The 21,227-nt window shown below is 46.4% G+C and overlaps 1 protein-coding gene across 1 annotated transcript in view; it reads right to left on the minus strand.

The window, feature by feature from the left end:
• The window catches only part of KSR1 (kinase suppressor of ras 1), a 736,034-nt gene that overhangs the window by 273,408 nt on the left and 441,399 nt on the right, over nucleotides 1-21,227 (minus strand). The window lies entirely within an intron of this gene.

A 21,227-nucleotide genomic window follows, 5' to 3' on the forward strand; every position in this document is an offset into this window, starting at 1 on the left:
CTATTGAAGGCAGAAAGATAAAACACAATTTTCTTTTTGTGATGGAGCAAGAAAGAACTTCACTTGAGAATAAGCACTCCACAAGGTTTTTATTAGAGTCCGGTACCCGTTTCTCCTCGTTAGACGGCGAACTTTCATGTTCAAGTGCGTAAGAAATGTAACCTCAGTTGCACTCTATGGGATGGGGGGGTCAAAAGTTTTCTGGTTCCTGATGCCAGGGCCAGGCCATGATATTTTGGAAATAGACAATACTGAAATGCTGTTATTTATGTGCATGGATAATATTCAATACGGTCTGCATAGGTGTGTATGAGATCTACATTTTAAAGGTGTGACAAGAGATTATAATGTGGGGCACACTTTGTGAGCAGAGCTTCCTTAAAAGAGGCCTACCACAAATCAAACTGAGATCAACAAGGGGTAAAGGTAGCAGGACCACATGATTTAACATACACAGCACGTGCCAATTTAGCACTCATATCCTTAACAAGAATGTCAACCACAAGGTGGTCAACGATGTGGAATCCAGTGGCCGGGAGTAGGCGTAGGTCATCTCTAGTCTCAGCAGGGCAGGTCTCCTCTCTGCCTCAAGCCTGTCCTGGGAGGGATAGGTGTCCATGGCAAGACGTTCTTTGGACCTTACATTCCCTCTTCATGAGATCAAAGGTTCGGCAAGGTAAGATACTCTCAAGGGAACAGCTAAACACAAAAACAGGAAGGGTCGTAAAGGAAGGGTCAGGATAGGTGGTTGGATAAATCAAGTGATGACCAATTCTAATTGAACACAATGTCTCGAGCCAAATGTCTCTCTGCTAAATTAGATCACCAGCACCTGGGGTATCAGCACTCAGGAAAGTATCTTCCAGATCACTCAATCTCTCAGTGTTGTTTCAAGGGCCTCAGCATGCTTTTTGGTCTTTGCCTCGGCAGAGGATACTGATGTCATACAGCATGTAGTCTCCATTGGATGCTGTAGCCTCAAGATGCCTACTGGGGCAAGAACTGCATCTTACTTCTCTTGCCTAGGGTATGGATAGTCATAAAGTCCGCCCTTCCAACCATTTTCTGCCCCCCCCCGCCCTGACCTCAACTCTGCTCTGCTGCTATGACAGGCACAACAGCGATGGAGCTGATAAGGCGTTGCCTCCAGAGTTTAACATTTGCGGAACCTTTGAAGTGTATTCACTTGAACAATCAACTTCAGGATGAAGGCAGAATGTCAAAGAACCTGTTTTGCCATCATAGGGTGTAAAGTGGCAGCATCCAAAATAATTTAAAAAAGAGCACATGAGAGCGGAAGATGCTATTTGAAAAACAGCCAGCATTGATAAAGCCATGTGATGTGGCTTTTGAATGGAATTATTTTTGTGCACTGACACCAATGCTTTTGCTTTAAATGTGCAGCTGTGCAGGTGATGTTAACATATGCAAGCACAGCCTCTCAATGCCAGTGTAATAACATCTAATGCCATATAATATGCCCTATGCATGGTAAAATAACCAAATGAAACGTGCAGCCTCATTTGTCCAGTTGCTGCCACAATAGTAACATTAATTTGTGATTTGTGTGTCTAGGGCCTGCTTGAGCACTGCTCAAGTCCATCATGCCACTACTTTGCAACTATCTACATCTAGTACCATGCTTCGTCTTCGTCTCAAACTTTGTACTCAAAGTTCTAGATAAATTAGCCACACAACAACTGCAATTGTATGTGGAAGAACAAAATGCTCTTCACCAACAGAAATCGGGTTTCAGAGCATCACACAGCACCCAAACGGCGATGTTAGATCTCCAAAACCACATGCTGGGTCTGGTCAACGGCAACAAAATAGGGATGCTAATGCTGCTCGACTTGAGCGCAGCTTTTGATCTAGTGGATCACCAGCTTCTCATCAAAGCCCTTAAAGAAAACGTTGGTTGCTCAGAAGAAGCAATAAGGTGGCCGATTTCTTTTCTCTCAGACCGCCAGGCGCAGATTCACTGGGGTAATACGTTCTCAGACTCCTGCCCCATACTCTTCGGGGTTCCACAGGGGGCAAGCTTGTCCCCCATGCTCTTCAATATATACATGCGGGCACTGTGTAGCATCCTGGTCAAGGCTGGGGTGTTTTTTACAAACTACGCAGACGACACACAGCTCATTGTTGAGTTGAGTGGAAACCATGAGGAAGATAGTACATCAATAGGGAAAATATATGGCATGATTGATGAATGGATGCAATCCAATTGGATGTGCCTGAATAACGAAAAAACTGAATTGATGACTTTTGGCTCAAATCGCCAGCTATCCAATCTAGGAGGCGAATATAAGTTTTTTAAGATAAAGGACGCCATTATAAAAGTTTCGGCACAGGTCAAAACTTTGGGAATGATGGTCAATGCAGAGGTTAATTCTGAAGCACAGACCAATTACCTCTTAAAAAACACAGCCTACTACCTCAAGTTAATAAGAGCAGTTAAACCATTCCTGAATGAAGCAAACCTGGCCACCATAGCCAGAGCCATCATTCTGTCCAGGCTGCACTACGGGAATGCTCTGATGGTGCTACCGTGAAAGATCTGGCGAGATGCCAAGTGATTCAGAATGACGCGGTCAGACTGATCAAAAATTTGAAAAGAAGGGACCATGTTACAGACCAGAGAAGGTCACTGCATTGGCTAAAAATGGACGAGAGGATAAGCTTTAAATCTCTTACGCTCGTTCATAAGTGCATATACGGTAAGGCCCCAGGTTATCTAAAGAACTGTATAGTTCCATACGCGCCACAAAAAAGTCTGAGATCAATGGGTACAGGACTGCTGGTCATTCCCAAACACAGACGAAAATCAGGGCTGGGCAGAGCCTTCGTGGTTCTGGCTCCTCAAATGTGGAACAGACTTCCTGAGACCTTGAGAATGGAGGAAAATCACTTGGCTTTTAGGAAACGTCTTAAGACACTTATCTTCCAGTAGGAATTCTCGGACTTCCTCTCTTACAGCGTGTAAGGATGCTAAGGGCACATCTTACACATGGGATAGGCTAGGCTGCGTTTGTGTTATGTTCATTGTGTGTTTTTGTCTCAAAGCGCCCTGATGCCCGCGGGCTACCAGCGCTATACAAAACCAAAATATATACATACATACATACTAGATACTGCCATCATATTACAATTCTGCTCCAAACTGAGCTGTACTCTCCCGAGTCCTTCACTCATGCTTACACATAACTAATCACATTTAAGAAACTGTAAGAGTGCAGAAGGAGGAGACTGACAGGTGACAGTGATTGCTATAGAATTTTATTTAATGTAAAAATACAAGAGAAAACCTATCTTTCCCTATATCTGTGAGGGGTTTCCCTGTCTCAACTAAAGTGCTAATGAGTGTCAGGATGTGCTTGTGAGTCCACTGTCCTGTGGCAAACGTCCCTCTCTCTGTCCCTTACACTTATAACTAAACTAAAAGTTGAACCAATGTTCTTGGTGCAGGAGAATGACTCCCTCCTCCTGGACCGGATGGCACAGTTCTGGTTGCAAATTCCTCACCAGGGAGAATGACTCCTTCACCTGGTTTTCATACTTCACAAAGGACAGCCGATCCTTTAACACCATGATTAAAAACTCACTATATCTTCACTCCAGGGGGAATGACTCCCTTTCCCTGTATCTTTGGTTTGATCCTCCCTGCAAGCTCAATTATCAAGAGAATGACTCCTTTCCCCTGAGGTCTGGCTCTCATTGTTTCTCCCCAGACTCCCTTTGCCTGGACATTCTTTTCACGATTCCACAATGCCTGGGGAAGGACTCTTGGCTTTGTTCTCCCAGTTCGCAACACTAGGGGGAATGACTTCTGTAGAGAAGCAGACATATACGTCAGTGGAAGAACCCATGCCTTCACCTACCTCATACTGGATGAAAAATCCAAAGGCACTATGGAAGACACCAGGCATAATTCCTATACTGCATTGAGTGTATGAGAGACATTATGCACTCAAACCCCTACCGAATGTACCCTCGAACTGAAGTGGTAGCAGGAGATCTACAGGTACCACTGAATATAGAGGATCTGTAAGAAAACCTGACAAGAGTAAAATGATGTCATAAGGAGAAGAGACGATGACGCATTAAAACGATATGAAAATACTTAAAGTATGAAGATGTAACTGAAGAAACAAAGTAACCATATATAAGAGCGAGAAAAATACATATATACAAAGAAGATAGATGACCAGACTAGTAGTGAATGTATATAGGCAGAAACGCAAGATAGATGGTCACATGCTGCAGTAGAAAACATAACATGGGTGAAGCGGCCATGTTGAAAAGATGGATGCAGACTTCAATGATGGTAAGCAAAGAGATCAAAGGAGAGAGATCAGAGCTGCACAGCTGACAGAGGCTGGGAACACAGAATCCTGCACAAATAAAGAATAGCTGTTGGCCAGAGATCAAGGATGCCACAGCAAGAATCTACTGAAGTGTACAAGGGGAGTCAATGAGGATAATCAACGTACGCAAGGCATATTTCTCTGAGAAAATATTGGCAAGTGCCAAGAATTGACAATAAAAGAAACCTTATGAGAGACGGAACAACCAAGTCTCCAGAGGCCAAGAGGAGTAATGACACCAAGCTTAATTGAATTTAATAGCACTAAATAAAAGGTCAAAATTGACAAAATCGTGGTCTCCCCACACGTGATTCAGAACTCGTAAACTAGGCCTATTCATAAGCCTCAGGTGAAGATAACAATGTACCTTAACTCCCCTTAAGGTTCCAGAGAAGAGAACAGTCCGCAAGGTCAACTACAAAGAGATGGCCATGTCTGAAGGCTTGGCTGATGGGAGATGGTAGATTGGTTGGGTAAGTGGGCAGTAGCCTGACATTGTTCTCCGCACCCGAGTTTCGTTTTATGTGCTGCTAGTGAGCCAAGTGTCCAAGGTTGTGAGAGGATGCCAATCTATCATGAAGGCCTATGGAACGAGGACTATATAATGTTACATGTACCAATATGCTGCTGTTCTATCATTATAATCTGTATTATACATATTTAGAGGGAAGTGAGGAGCATCCAATAAAAGTAACTAACACTTAGACTCCATAAGTAAATATGTTCCCCTAACCAATCCCTAAACCTGATAGGTTTTATTGTTTGCCAGTAGGATGACGTCATAGCTGATGCACTTTGAGGTATAAAGTCTTTGTGTAACCAATCTTCAGTTTGAGTGTGTGGACTGCAATTCGTTGTTTGCTAGATTGCCCTACTTTATCAAATGGACAATAAAGTAGTATTTTGCAATATTCTTTGAATCTGTCTGGTTATTTGGGTCCAGGATTATTTGTTATGGTAATTCCATTCTGCACATTCAAAACGCTCCAGGTGCTACTGCACAATTTGGTAGCGGTGCAGATGGTTCAGATCTAGTGACCTCGGATGCTTGACGTCTTCCACCATTAGCTGGAAGACTGGAGTTTCCTGCAAGGAGCGGGCGCTACAAACGTGTGATTGGAGATGGTGGGCAGGTGCCTCTTTGGTTTTTCATAATTCTAGGGTGGTGCAATTTAAGTGAAGTGCAGTCTATTAAATACATTTGCTTTAACACAATTTTTCTGTACTAACAGAGGTCTTGCAGTGAGCGAAGCTGTAAGCACAGTCTCTCTAACCTTTCCTGGTGAACAGAAGACAGTTGATAAGGCGTGCAGGCCAGAGTCTGTCCCAATAAAGTCTTCTAGTGTCTTCTAGTCAATTAACAACAGGGCAGGGTTAACAGGACCAATAGCCTCAATAGAGCGCCCTAGAGCCTGCTTGGTTTATTAATTGTTCTGTTTTTGCCTAATCTTTTAGGCCAATATGTCTGTGGAGGGACCGCAGGACCGGTTCCACACCTTTGAGGAGGTCCCCAACACCCCGGGTTAAAGCGAGGATGACGACGAAGGAGCACTTTGGGCCCTGTTTCAGGAAAAAATGTGCAGTGAAGGAAAGGGCTGGGCGAAGAAGCTGTTGAAGGGCGCACAGCTCACGCCCACCCAGCCCTTGGTTGACCAGGTGAAAATTTGGCCACACCCTTTGGTGGACACCCCACCACCAAGTGAGATTCCCACAAAGCCTTTACTTGCCAAAAGGAAGCGCCAGCCTAAGGGTAAGAAAGCACTGGATAATGGTCAGGTGCCGGCGGAAATAGCAGCACAGACCACCACAGTGACATGCACGCCAGTAGTTACAGGTGTGCCATCCGTGGCACCGGCACCCACACTGGTGCAAGTTCCGCTTGCTGGCGCAGCAGTGGTGCCCCCAGGTGGGAACATGCTGGGCACTGAACGAGTTTGAGGAAATGTTGATGACCAGGGGAGGTGGGGGCATGCCTGCAATAGCAGCTACACCGCAGGTGGCAAAGAGCATTTGGGAGGGTCCAGTGGGTCCAGCACCAAGCTTGGCAATGAATGAGTCACCTGCTTCTGCACTCAGCACCACAGCCGCCACTCTGAACCAGAGCGGCAGTGCATTGGTGGTCGCACCTATCTCGCCCCCGACATCCGTAAGAATGGATCAACCTGCAGTTACAGTCGCCCCCTTGCTTTCTAGCAGGTCCTCATTAGTTTGGCACATCCCCCTAGAGATGAAAGGGTGTGTATGGTCAAGGGAGTATTTTGATATATTTTGTCTGCTGTCAGTAGCGGACGCCAGGTCTAATTTAACTCTTAGCCCTGAAGAAGACAAGAAAAGGCAGAAAATATATCAGCCTGAGGAGAATATTGCTAATTGGGAAAAAGTGTTTGCTATGTTAACTGTTATATGGATGGAAAAGTTCCCTGAGCACGGGCCAGGATTGGTGAAATATAGGGAGACAATTGTTGGCGAGGCGTAAGCAATATGGGGCAACAGGATGGAGTGATTATGATAAGAGGATTTAGTAAAATGAGGGCTCAATGCCCCGAGATGACCTGGGACCAAAAAGAAATATATGGACGGGTCGCTTTCATCGGAGGCAAGCAGAGGTTCAGCATGGTTTGGACAGACTTTTACAAAGGAGGCAAGAAAGACCAGAGAGAGAATGGTCACCTCTTTCACAACACCCCCCAGGGACGGGGGGGGGCACGAGCTGGGAGTTGGCAGCTCAAACACAAACGGAGTACAACAGGGGGAAGCCAGACGGCAACACATGCCGTTTCTTTAACAAGGGCAACTGCACATGGGGACCCAAGTGCAAGTACCCCATGATTGTGCCAAATTTGGTGGGGTTCATCCGCTGGTCAAATGCATTAGGGGAGAAGGGGCCAGTAGGAGTCAGGACAGTAATGGTTCCCAGGAGAAATGCCCCCCCCCCACACCCCCAGTGGCCAGTTATAGGATACACAGTAATGGTTTGCAAGTTAAGGGGCCCTCTCCGGTTATTTTGCCTGTTTTAGTGGAACATCTGAATAATTATCCCAAGTGCCCTTAAAGATTTGCTTTTTGGGGTTTCTTGGAAGGATTCTGCATTCCTTATGGGGGCCCATTGACTTGCCGGTTAGCAAAGAACTTACCCTCTGCAATGGATCAGCCATGGGATGATAAGAAGAAGATAAGTAAGGAACTGGAATTGTGCAGAATTGCTGGCCCTTTTCAATGCCCCTCCCCCCCAAACTTTGTGTCACCACTGGGCATAGGTCCCAAGAAAGATCCTGGTCAATTCAGAAGTTCAGTCTTATTCACCATTTATCCTCCCCAAAGGGGGAGTCGGTGAATGACTGGTTGAACCATGAACATTGTTCTGTTCACTATGCCTCTTTTGATCAGGCCATGGTAGTAGTGGTGGGCATGGGTAGGAGGGCCACGTTGGCAAAGATGGACATTGAATCTGCATTACGCTTACTGCTGGTGCACCCAGACAGCTTCCATCTGCTTGGATTCCAGTGGGAGGGTAGCTTTTATGTGGATAAACGTATGCACATGGCTTCCTCAGTGTCATATGCTATGTTTGAGAAATTCAGCACTTTTCTGGAGTGGGCAGCTCGCAGGTTAAAGCAAACGGGTGGCAATTTTACACTACCTAGATGACTTTATGTTCCCAGGCAGGGATGGCTCCAATGACTGCGCCTTTGCGCTGTCTTCCTTCCAGTTTTTGATGAAAGAGATGGTGGTACCTTTGGCTCAGGAGAAGATCGAGGGTTCATGTAGGCTCTTAACTTTCCTGGGCAAGGAGATTGATACTGTGGAGGGGACTTGCAGGTTGCCTACGGATAAAGTCAGAGGGTTGGTGGCAGAGATCTTTCATAATCTGGCGAAAGACAGGACCACCCTGCAAAAAATGCAACAACTCCTGGGTAAACTGAATTTCGCAGCCAACGTGATCCCGGCGGGCAGCGTCTTTGTACGCAGGCTAGCCAGGGCAACTGTTGGGGTTGTCCAAAAGCAACATCACATCAGACTAAGTGCAGCCCTGAAGGCAGATTTAAGGATGTGGCTCAAATTTCTGGAAACTTTCAATGGGGTGCAGATTTGGAGGACCACCTGGGAGAAAAGTGTTGAACTACAGTTGTATTCAGATGCTGCCGGTAGCAAGGGTATTGGTGTGATCCTAAGGCCAGAGTAGTGCGCCCAACAATCGCCACAACAGTGGGACAAGAAGGGCCGGACAAAAAACATCATAATTTTGGAAATGTTCCCCATTGTGATGGCGCTGCTGTTGTGGCCCAAGGCGTTGGTCAACAAGAGAGCACCTTTTTGGTCTGACAATAAGGCTGTTGTCCAGGCAATTAATTTACAGTCAGCCTCATGCCCAGCGGTACTGAGCCTGCTCAGGAAATTGGTGGAGATTTGTCTTCACAGTAACATTGAATTTAGGGCCCGGCACATGCCGGCACTGTAAATATTGCTGCTGACGCTCATTCTCTATTTCAGTGGACCAGGTTTCGGAAGGCCCACCCTGGGGCCAGGCTCGAGGGAACGCAGTTTCGGAAAGAGTGGTGGAAGCTGGTAGCGTGGACAGGGCAATCTGTGTGTTAAGCGAACGTTCGCTCACACCAGGCGTCAGGTTTAGATACCAGCAAAATGATGGTAAGTTCAGGAGTGAGACTGTGGCTTTAAATTGCATGGAGCGCACTGCTGATAAACAAGTGCGCGCGTTTGTGTTATGGGTGCACAAGGAAGGTAAATCTAAAAGCTGGGCGGCATCTCACCTGGCAGAGGTAGCTTTTCATTTTAAATTGGAAGGTAAAGCTGATCCCACAAAAGGGTTCCTGCTGCGAACCGCCCTGAAAGGCTGGGCCCGGTCGGATCCTAGCAGAAAAGACGGCTGCAAGCCCAATGACTTGGTGTTACTAATAAAGTTACTGTCTGCCTTGTCAGGCGTATGTTTTGATGAATATGAATTATCCCTATTCAGGCTTGCATTCTCATGGGCTTTTTTTGGGGCTTTCAGGATCAGTGAGTTTGTTTCAGCATCCAGGAATGACATCAGGGAGGGCCATTGCCTTGGGCGAAGTCTTCCTGATCAGTGAGGGCACGGGCGAGGGGGTCATGATCCGGCTGAGAAAAAGCAAAACTGATCAGCAAGGTAAGGCCTTTAGTATAGAATTGCATGGGTCTCCTCTCAAGGTCATTTGCCCTGTTCACCTACTCAAGCTCTTCCTTGGGATCAGGGCCTTGGCTGCCGGCCCCCTGTTAATTCATGCTGACACTTCTCCCCTCTCAGTTTCAATTCAGGAAGGTGTTGTCCATGTCCCTCTGGGTTGTGGGCATGTGTGGTGAGGGGTGGTCCACCCACAGCTTCAGGATAGGTGCGGCAATCACTGCTTTCCAGCAAGGCATGTCTCCCCGGGCTATAATGAGGGTGGGCAGATGGGAATCTGGCCGATACCGGCTTTATGTAAGCCCACAGACAGGCCCCCCGCCCGGAGACTGTTAACATGTTGACTAACCCCCCCTCACATGATGCCATGTTTCAAGGGTAAAGAGGGATGATGGGGGCAGTATGGCTGACTTATGACACTCAATTTGTTCCTACAGATGATGCAGTGTGGATGATCGGCCATTCATTCACAACACGGGCTGAGAAGAAGGCCTTGCAATAGGCAGTTGGCCCGAACCTAGGATTTAGGGGGACCAAGCTGGTATGACTGGGCACACCTGGAATGAGGTGGCACTCCTTGCTGCCCACCATCCATTGGCAATGACGGTGGAGTCGGGCACCAAGGATGATGGTAATTCATTTGGGCAGCAGCGATCTTGCCAAGTTGGGTCGGGGGCGTTTGCTGGCCCAGATACAGGTGGCCCTGCACATAGCAGCCCAGGAGTTACTGGGCACTGAAATTCTTTGGTCAGAAGTGGTACCCAGACATGTCTGGAGGAATGCCAATTCCCCGGCAGGAATGGAAAAGCCCAGGAGGCGCCTTAACAGAAGCGTGGGGAAATTCACAAAAGCAGTTGGCTTGGGGTATGATGGGCTCTGCTGCTTGAACTCCTTACCTACCCATTTCGATACAGACGGTGTTCACCTGTCAGACAAGTCAGACAAGGGTATGGATGTGTTCTTGATGGCTATACAAGTTGCACTAAGACGGGCTAGCTGCAAATAATGGTTATGGTGAATATGTCCTAGTGTGTGGGGGCATTGGTGGTGGCGTAAGCCACCCCCAAAGCGTGGCAGAGTGTCAGGGCGGTCCAAGCCAGTGAGGGATTTGGCAGCAGTGGTTCAGGATTGGCTGGGCTGGAGCCAATCCATTGACGGGCACTGACTCTCCTTTTAGGGCTTTAGGCTAACAACACTCTGTCAGTGCCCCAAAGTGTCCCACTGGTAGTAACCAGTGTTTGACTGGTAGTAACCAGAAGCTGCGTCTGCTTGTGCCTTTGGCAGACAGGGATGACATGGTTCACACTTACTGTAATGTAATTTATGTGGCTGGGACTGTCCCATTTTTATTGTTTGCTCCAAAATAAACGGTGACCTTGTTTCTTCCAAATAACCTTACAAAGTTGCCTGTGGTTATTTCATGTGATTGTGATACACTGATTCAAAAAATGGGCTCCTGGTTATGGACCTATTCTACCCAGGAGGGTTACTTTAAGACAAAAATTACAATTGAATAGGTACAAAGAAGAGTGCTCTAATGAAAACACACTGTTTCACCCCTTATTACCCTCTGCATTAAAGGAGAAAAAGAAAGAAACTCACTTTCTTTGTTGTTTGGAGAAAATAATAGTTTGTTTATCTATGCAGTTGAAAAAATCAACATAGAGTGAACAGTTCTCCAAACAGCATAACATCACACGGTTTAATGAAACCAACCGTACAGGCTTATAGGATATATTTACAAACACATGGGGTCACATAGTTTGACACAACAGTCGTGTAGGTAACGCAAACTCAATCAAAATACATAGTTTGTTATGGTGATTCATATACTTCAGTATAAAACAACACAATTAGACAAAGTAAGCAACAACAGAAAAAAAAGGGGTTCGTGAATTGACAATTGGTAGTGGACAGTGACAATGCACTGTTTTTGGACGCACCCCGAACAACAGTGCATTGTCACTGTCCACTACCAATTGTCAATTCACGAACCCCTTTTTTTTTTTCTGAGGGTAATAAGGGGTGAAACAGTGTGTTTTCATTAGAGCACTCTTCTTTGTACCTATTCAATTGTAATTTTTGTCTTATTGTGATACACTGGCCACAGGAGGTGGGGGTGACCAATGGGGATCTCCCCGCTATGTGTCCATTTATTCCTTGTATTCGGATTACAAGCCAGGGGCACCGTACTGTCCACACAAATCCTCTGTGTCCCTGTTAGGGACACAACAATACCCGCAATCACCACATAATTCATAAAAAGGGCCGATTTTACACTTTTGTAAATTAAAATCATGTATAGTAGCATTATGATCTGGTATTGTACATAAACCATATCCATCCTCAATGCCTACAGGATGGGGGTGAATTTACTGAAATACAGCAAGTGGCATTCTTACCAGCATGTCAACAGCAAACCTGCAATGAGAGGGGGGAGGGGCAGATACCACTGGTGGTAATTCTCAAGATAATGCCTGTGTGCCTGTAATGAAGGCCAGGAAGTAGTATTTAAATAAGGTAATGTTCTATTAATATTACTGGCTCCTGGTGCTTTTAGGAACAACACATTTGTTGTGACTTGGGGACTGATCCACAGTGTTTTCCCATTGTAAAGTATTCATTAGTTTTTTGGGGTGGGGGGCTTTGAGTGTTGGACCGTGACCAGTGATCAATGTGACCGCCAGAAAAAGTTAGAACCAAGGGTTTGGGCTGCTAGAAAATGTTTGAAATTGCACAAGGGGTTCTCCAGTGTCTTACTTGGGCAAGACCTGCTGCTTACTCTTGCACTCTGAGCACTCCAGGTTATGCCATTCTTCCCATGTAACCTCTGCCTTTGGAATGCTCGAGGAATGACGACTCACCTCCCCCGCCCACCAGCCAACAGTTTCTCTGATTTTGCCAACGCCTTTTGTTGGTTCTGGGTACTTTGAAGTTAACCCAAGCATACGGGCTAAAGCGCTCCCCTTTCAGGTTCTGGCTCATGGCAACCTTTGGGCTGACCACCCTGGAATGTTGGCTATGCCAGCCTTCCCTTTCAGCCTGGCCTGTTCTGAAGTGTCTGACACTTGGTTTAACCAGCCCCTTGTCTTCATCTTCTCTACATCAATCCTATTTGCCTCGGCCAATGCTGCTTCTGACCAACTATTCTCCTCCTCTGCTCACTACAGAACCACCTCACACTCAGGGCGCTGTCCAGAAGCGTGTTCCTCTTTTATAGTAAAGACCTTTTCCATCACTGGTCCGACGAGTGCTCTGGCCGGTGGGTCCATTTCCCCAGGAGTAGCCACATTTATTATCAGCCCCATTCTGGCCAGTGTCTTTCCTTTTGTCTCCTAGAACCTGCAAGGTCATCAGCCTTGTCAGCCGCAGCACCACCCGACCACCGTAAAGAGAGAACTGAATAGCAAAGCACCGGAAGAAGCAAAGAATCAACCCTAGAACAACCAGCTTCTATGCAACCTGATCCAGCCGGCGTGGCGGTGCAGCGAGAGGCAGCTGAATCCGACAGTTTTGATCAAAGAAAACCAGTCTTTAACAGCACTGGCGCTTACCAGTTTGTATGAGTTTAGGCTGCAGGTAAGCTGCTAACTGGGACTTGGTCTGGTCCTGGGACTGGTCAGGACTATGAGTTGACTGGAAGAGGATTATAAATCCTAAGTTGCGCTTATGCCTTAAGGATACAATGATGCATTATATTTTGAACACAGTATGATTCTTTATTGATTAGAAATTCTTGCTTGTATCAAAACCGTACAATTCTTTGCCCATTGTTGGAACATTAAGAATGAAAAAGAAAATAAGATTCAGTGGTGTTCACTGATTTAATGTCTAAACCTCTTGGGTTCAAATAAAGTCTGAATGTCTGGACCTCAACCCGTGTTTCCGTGCCTTTTATGTCAAGCGGTTCTTCAGGAGGTGCAGTATTTGAGAAAAAAAGGATTCTTTTAAACTTCTATCAATCACATTATGGATATGTTCAATTCTCATTTGTGTCCATATTGACTCAACTCTTGAATTCATGCAAGATAAACCTATAAACCAAGACAAAACAAAGTTGTGGCGCCACACTTTTGTAATGATTAAAAGAAAGGTATGATGGGAGGAAAATATACTTACAAATGATTCTTGCTAGACTACTGCAGGGATAGAATGCCAGTGCAAGACAGGGCACGTAGGACACACGGGAATATGCCAGCTTCCGGAAATGTCACAAACCAATGCAGGGGCCGCGGTACTGAATCCTCAGCGAACCAGTGATTTACTGCTGGGAGACTTTCACATGAACTGGGACATTGACTTTGGCAGGCTGCTATTGTGGGAGACCGACGGACCCATGTATATAAAAAAAGGATGGGGCAAAAGCACACTTAAATGCTTTGATGTTTGTAATGCCTCTGTGGGGAAATAAGGGGAACCAGTGGTTGGCCAAAGGAACCAGTGAGTGAAGGTAGCCAAAGGGAGGAAAGAGGAAGAATAAAAAGGGAGGACAGGGAACAGGAAGGTGTGAGTTATTCGGGTGAGGTCAAGGGAGGAGCAAGAGGACCAATAGATCAGGTACAGGGAGGTCCGAGTGGAGGAGACTTATTAAAGGAGCGTGCAAGATGATGTATTGTTTGGTGGGTGTGGTGCTGGCATTTGAGTGTGCGTGAAAGATGAGCGAGTGAAATTTGTAGTGGAAGAGTATAGAGTGAACGGAGGCAGACTGGGGAGTGTGAAAGGAGGATGACTGAGGGAGGTGTGGGTGGAGCGAGTAGTAGTTGCGTGGAGAGTAGGTGTAGTCTGAAGAAGGGCATAGGAGTAGTGTGGAGAAGGGAGCAGAAGTGATGTAGAGTTAAGTAATAGAAGTAGTAAGAGAGACTAGCAGGGAGTAAGGTCGGAGGGTGGAGGGTGGAGGTAGACAGAGCGAGGAACATCAAAGGGATAGAGGAGTAAGTGTCTGGTAAAGAAAGGAGGGACAGTGGGTGGTCTAGGTGTGTGGAGCGTATTAGGAGACAAGGTTGAGTGACAGCAAGACCTAGGGAAAGGAGTAGTTAGTCAAGTGTGTAAGGGTAAAAGCAAGTGGGAATAGAGTAACTGAAAAGCACCAATTTAAGTCATCCATGTGTAGCTTGGAGTAGGAATCCCTTAGTTCAGTGGTCTGCAACCTCTGGCATGCTACATCTTTTGGGCTATGACTCCTGTGATCCCTCTTTATTGACTGTGATGGTAAGGGCTGATGGTGTATTGTAAAACATCAGGGGCAAAGGTTGCAGACCCCTGACCTATATTGTTCCCCGGGGGAGACTTAGACAGATACAATGTTTACCTTTAGGCCTACAAATTTAGCAAGATAGGATTTAGATATTACGGGGTCAACCTATCTCCAGTGCTCATTCAGGGATGGAGGGACAGCCTGTCTGTAGATTAGAAATAGAGGGATTGCCCTTAGAGAGCCACTTCACTACTAAACAAATAAAAAGCCTTGAACTTTCTTCGAGAGTTGGTGTGCTCTTGAGCCTGTGGCGAGAGTTGGTGTGCTCTTGAGCCTGTGGCGAGAGTTGGTGTGCTCTTGAGCCTGTGGCGCGTGGTTTATCACCTTCCACTCTCCGATTGGGACTTGCAAATGAGGCACAACATGTCTGAATCACATGTATGCTGAACCTGTGCAGGGATGGGGTTTCTCAGAGTTTCTTGCCCCCGGGACTAGGGACACCTGCACACAATGTTGGACCCCCGCTTTCCTTTCTCGGTGGGCATATTTCCCCTTGGAAGACACCTTTGAATGGAACACCATGGGAAGGCAGGTAATGTCTTAAAGGGAGAGCAGACACAAAAGAGTAGAAGCTGGCGTTTGGGTATACTGCACATCAACACCAGGCCTACCTTCAGATAAATCTGAATTTGCATTTTCATACTGTGTTTCTGATCAAAACAATATTTTGCAGGTCAGGGAACTCAGGCATATGAATGTGAGGTGGCCTGCTAAGGATCACATCATTTGGTCATGCACAGAATCTAGGATTACGACTTCAGTCTTCAGGTTTCAAAGCCACCAATTTAGCCACTACACCAGATCACCATCAGCAAGACACGGACTACGTAATGTACTGCTATTTATTTTTCAAGTGCATTTTGTCTACTTTTTTACATTTTGCCACAATATCAAAGACTGAAAAAGATGAGTTTGTCAATCTAGTTGAACTGCCTTTAGTTATTCCAAACTATGAGTCAAGGTTGATGACGCATAGCAAGGCTATGCAAGCAAATCCCCCTGCAGCATACTGTAGGCTAAACCTGTTCCAACAAGGGATTAGAAACATTCCGCCCTGACCCCTTTACGTGAAGCTAAGATGTCTCCCTTTTTTCGCAAGTCGCGCAATTCTAGAAATGTGTAATTTGTAACCATAAATGTATTTACGAAACATGCCAATGTAGACCCTGTTAGGAGCCTATGGAAACAGGACTATCACAAATGATTATGTGGGCTGTCATAGGCTAGATGTGCTCAGTTACAAAGTGGTGATGTCCTGGGAAGATGACAATTGGGTCCTAAACTTAAGTATTAGGTGCTGTCCATTCTGTAAACCTTAAATATAAACAGCACTTAGAATCTTTATAGTAGCTGGATATTGATAATTTTTGTATGATTAAGATACTTTTTGAGCTGGATCCTAACACTTCTGTTACAGCGGAGTGGTGCCTATTGTACCCAAAGGGGGCGAGGGTGGTAATGGGACAAGGTGGTATAAACACCAGAAGCAACAGGTTCAGAGGAGAGATTCATCGTTTATATGAGATGTTTAATTTCCATGCATTATCAAACAGACATGATGTCTATATTAGTGGGTTGGGAGGACAGATAACAGAAGTACAATTCAGTTCAAGGCTGATGTCTTAAGTTGGGGGGAGGGGTAAAGTCCTTCCTAAATTGCTGCATCGATATGGTGAGTGTGGGCTAGAGGCAGCTCATTCCAGAGTCTGGGTGTGACTAATCAACTTCCAGGGCACCAGTGATCCAGCAATGAATATCGGTTTCTAAACCATCAATCAGCCCCACACCTCTAGTACACCAGAAGGGATCCGAACAGATTGGAAACACAAGCAAATTATAAACCTCCTTGTCCAATTTTGGTAACGTGGGTGGAAGGGCAGGCTTATCTCTGAAAGGTCATGGATCGTTGGTTAGTTGCAACATAGCGAACATACAATTATTACCCAGTGATAAAAGGGATTGTCCAAGGCTGTATCAAAAATATCTACTTTATTTATATCACAACAGACAGTTCTAGCAACACTACGAAATACACTACGAAATACAACCCCAACCTGTGAAGGAATGCTGAGGACAGACAGTTGAAAAGAAGGAAAAGAGAGGCACTCTGAATACTGACAGGAGGTTAGTCGGTATGGTTAATAACCACAACAGTTTAAGGTTACTTGGCTTCAGCACAAAGGAACAATGGGTCATAATATGTCTCATGGGGCCCTCTGGGAAGGACCTTGGCAACGTAACCACAATGTACCTTGTGCTGTAGGTGTTCTTGATCCACGGCAGGGTTGGGTGGGCTTCAGGGTGCTTTGCAGGATTCTGTCACAGAGTTTGTAACAGGAGTCAGCTGAGGGTATCAGGCAGCAAGACAGTTCGTTGAGCGTATCTGGATGAACGGCTGCAGGTTGGCTTACATGGCTGCTCCGGGTCAGGAATCATTGACTCAGTGCTGATCGGTGGTTCTGAAACACTGGTCGAGACGTCTCAGATGTCTTTAAGCGACTGGGGCTTGAAAAGGGTCAGCGTTGCAGTCAGTTGCAGCTTGAGGAACTTGACTGGCTCGAAAACGTCCTTTAAGGCGGATGTCGGTAAATGCTTGTCGAGGCACTTCTCCCAGCTTCTTCAATGGGCTTGTGTTGTCCTTTAAGGCAGACGGCCCAAAGCTGAGGAGTGCGTTGCAGGCAGCTGCCTTGTCCTTTGTTGTAGGTTCAGAGACCTCCTGGTGCTTCCTACCTAGGACGTTAGCAGCAAAGCCTAGCAGGGCACACTGTGTGCTGGCTGGGTACAGGTTCTGGGGTGGATGGATGGTCCTCTGAGGTCTTTTTCATCCTCTGTTCCCTGCGAGATGTTTAGGGGAGGGATCTTGCTCCCCTTTTGGAGGTCCTGGCAGAAGATGTAAGGCAGACTGTACCTTCAGCCAGGGTTCATTGAGGAGTTCTTATTGCTACTCCTTGCAAAGTCTTCAGATGATCTGCAAAAAGAGGGGCTCAGCCCCTTTTAAAGCCAGGTGGGCCACAGTGATTGGTGTAGGCTAACCCTACCATAGTGAACCAATCCTGGAATTCGCTACCAACAATCTCCTGGATACATAAGGTCATAACCAGAGTGCTTTGCAATAGGGAAGGTAAATGGGTGAAAACTTGTCCCACCCATCTTGCTGTCTATTGCTGGTCAAAGAATCCCTATGATTGATGGATCTCTTTGCGGTTCCTGATTAAAACAGCAGATCTCCCTTGAAGCTGCGGCAAGACCGGACTCTCTGGCTCCTGCAAACCACATTCTCATACCAGAAGAATGAGGTCCCCCTACCAGGGAGACATACTGTAAACGCGCAGTCCCAGACATGACAGTTCACTGTCAATGATACTGGCTTTAGGTTGACACAGTTACATTTAAAAGGTTGTTGGGGCTTCCTGCATCCTTTGTTATCCTCTGCAGCCAGGGCCCATGTGGGCCTGTTTGAAATGCACTCTATTTATATGTTAATCGCTGCCACCAGCTGTAGGGCCCAACAAAAGAGTAGGGAGGATCCATGGAGCCTTTGTTAGTTAATCAGACTGGCTATGGAAGGGGGAAGGTTGGGCCTCCCCCTTTCTGGAGATGCCATAGTGTACTCCTGGCTGTCATATCCCAACTAAATATGACAGGGCGGATTGCTATGTAAGTTGTGTCCACCAAGAGTACACAGGTCTATGCGTGTGTCGTGGTGTGAGCATAGGAAAATGTGTGTGGATTAGCCCCACACATTTTCCTGAGGATGGTCTACCATCATTCCATTTAATTAAACATTTAAAAAAAAGCCCATGAGAGTGCACACCCACAATGTGGATGGTCCAATTCCCCACCTTGAGGACGTAAACAGAGAAGATTCATCAACTTGCCCTTTCTTGCAACCCAGTCCTGCTTTTCAAGACTAGTCAAGCCCTTTGCTCCTGCCTGTTCTCATGCAGCACAAGTTCATGTGCTTGTTGGCTAGAAAGGCCGGCCTCTTCTAATGAAGGTCAACTGTTGCATTTTTTAATTTAGGTGGGCACAATTGCTCAGGAGGTTTGTGCATGGTCGATTTTAATTTGGTGATAAAGGTAGATCTCAGCTGGGACCTGTGACAAAGTGACATGCTTGTGTCTAATGGTGAGGACTGGGGTGACCCTGAAGGCTGAGATACAGGCCCAAGAGAAGGTATGTGGGGGATTCCGCAGATCCCCAACCCCACCCCTAGACTCGTATGTATAATCTGCCTGGGAAGCAACAGTACAGTGGTGAAGACACAGATCTGCGAACAAAACCAAGCTGCTCACGGAAATGCTGCTGCTGGCGTCCATGAGCTGCAAAGTACAGTCAGAGAAGCCCGTTTGTGTAGAGACAATTTTGAGAGTGCTCCTCACAGGTAGACCCTCGGATCCCACTCATTCCCAATTCCTCATGGGTGGGTCAGTTGCGAGTTAATGATGACTTACGGAGAATCAGGGTAGAAGAGGAAGCAACCTTCACCTCAGTTTGCACAGGCTGTACCCAGTCACAAGCCACTTTCACACCACTCACACAGCTGAGTGGTGAGAGTCAATTACCTGACTCGAGCCCCACTGTTTTTTACAAGGGGAATACAGTAAAGGGGAAGCATCAGAATTAGGCGTCGGTGTACAAAAGAGCAGGTGCAAATTAGAGCACAGAGGTGAAGGAGAAAGTGAGAAAAGGAGTAGTATAGAGAGCAGGGAGGAGGGAGCGAGTTGGAGGTGAGGAAAGTGAAAGGTAGGGCCAGTTGGTAGAGGAGAAGTGACTAGTTGTAGAGCTCAGAAGGTGGATGGAGAGTAGAAGGAAAATAATGGAGTGGAGGAGGTGATAGCTGAGAAAGGTGGAGGAGAGACAAGAAGGAAGAACAGATGGGACACCTTTAAGATTTGGGACCTACAAAATGTCTCCATTTTGGTTGAGAAGGTGCCCAGGAACCTATCTTAGGCCTGGTTGGGAAGATAGACTAGAGGCCACTGAAGATGTGGCAATCCTCTGGCTTCTAAACAGCAATGCCATTTCCCGGCTCTACCCCATCTGGGACCCAAGGGAACCAGGTATAGTACCTGCTACGAGTGACCAGAAGATCCAACGCTAGGCAACTTCAATCACAGACAAGAAAGATACCACAGAACCAGGAATGATGTGTCAGCCACTACATATCACAAAGACTTTGAATATCACTTATCCTTTAATGTCTATTAAAAATGTTTTTTTCTTTTTGAACTTTCCTTCCATGGAGATCAATAACCATTTGTTTGCTATGACCAGCTTTTTGCCATGTCTTGAGCCCTAACCTGACTTTGGAGGCAAGTAAATCCTTTTAGTTTTATTTACTATGCTCACCTCATTTATTTTGAGGGCACCGGTTACGACACAAGGTTACAATTGCAGAGGGACTTCAATAATGTATGTAACACACATCAACCTGCAGTGAAGTGATCACTTTTTCTTCCTGTAACATTTATGATGTGGCTAGGGCAGGCTGGTGGCAGTTCTTTTTTTCCGGTGCACTATTCGTTTTACTGCATAATCCCCTTTTGAGGGCTTTTCGAGATTCTTCCTACCCTCTTATGTCAGGGAGCAGCATATAAGATAATGCACTTCCTCGGCTAGTGCCTTTGTGTGGGTGAACTAGTCCGGACTGGGTTTAGGACTGTCCAATAGACATTCCTGCCAAAATGTGTGTTTCTGGGTAAAGGTGGAGTTTGAGACTGCCCAAGATTGGATAAGGTCCTTGCCATTGGTGGGCTGGGGCAAACCCTGGCCCGAAATTGGAACAAGAAGAGGAGACCTGATGCCGTTTCTCAGACTGACCACTGGAGCCAAGATTCTGAAGAAGAGGAGCCTGTGGTGAAAACACAGAGGAATGCTGTCAAGAACCACCCGCATTGTTGGTTCTCTCTAGGCTCACTTTCAGCTCTTCTTTCTCAAAGGAATGCTCCTTTTTGTCACTTTCCCCCAGAGGCTCAATGTTACCTGAGCCCTGGTTCTCACTAGGCTCGAGTATTGTAATAGCCTCCTCCTGAATCTTCCTTCTTCCACTCTGCGACCCCTCCAGCTAATCCAGAATAGGGCAGCAAGACTTATACGTGGCCTTAAGCCCAAGGATCACATCTCTCCTGCCCTCCTCCCCTCCTTCTCTCCTCTGATAATCCCACAGTTACTGTGATTGGTGTCCAGGGCCCTTATGCATCCTCGGGCCCCTGACCTCCCACACCCAATCAGCCTAGCTCTTGTCTACTGTCAGTACTTCTCTTGGCACACCCTCCGCCCTGGAAGTTTGCACTTAATCCGAACGTGGTTCAAGGCTGTGTAGCACTCAACAACCCAAGCACTTCATCTGTGGCTCAACCATGAGCGTGAACTCCCCAGCACCCACCCCTGCCCTCCTTGCTGCACTTGCACGTTCTGACTACTCACAAGGGATAGTAGGTAC

Source organism: Ambystoma mexicanum, chromosome 9 (assembly GCF_040938575.1).
Source record: "Ambystoma mexicanum isolate Mex_15411 chromosome 9, UKY_AmexF1_1, whole genome shotgun sequence".
Taxonomy (NCBI): Eukaryota; Metazoa; Chordata; class Amphibia; order Caudata; family Ambystomatidae; genus Ambystoma; species Ambystoma mexicanum.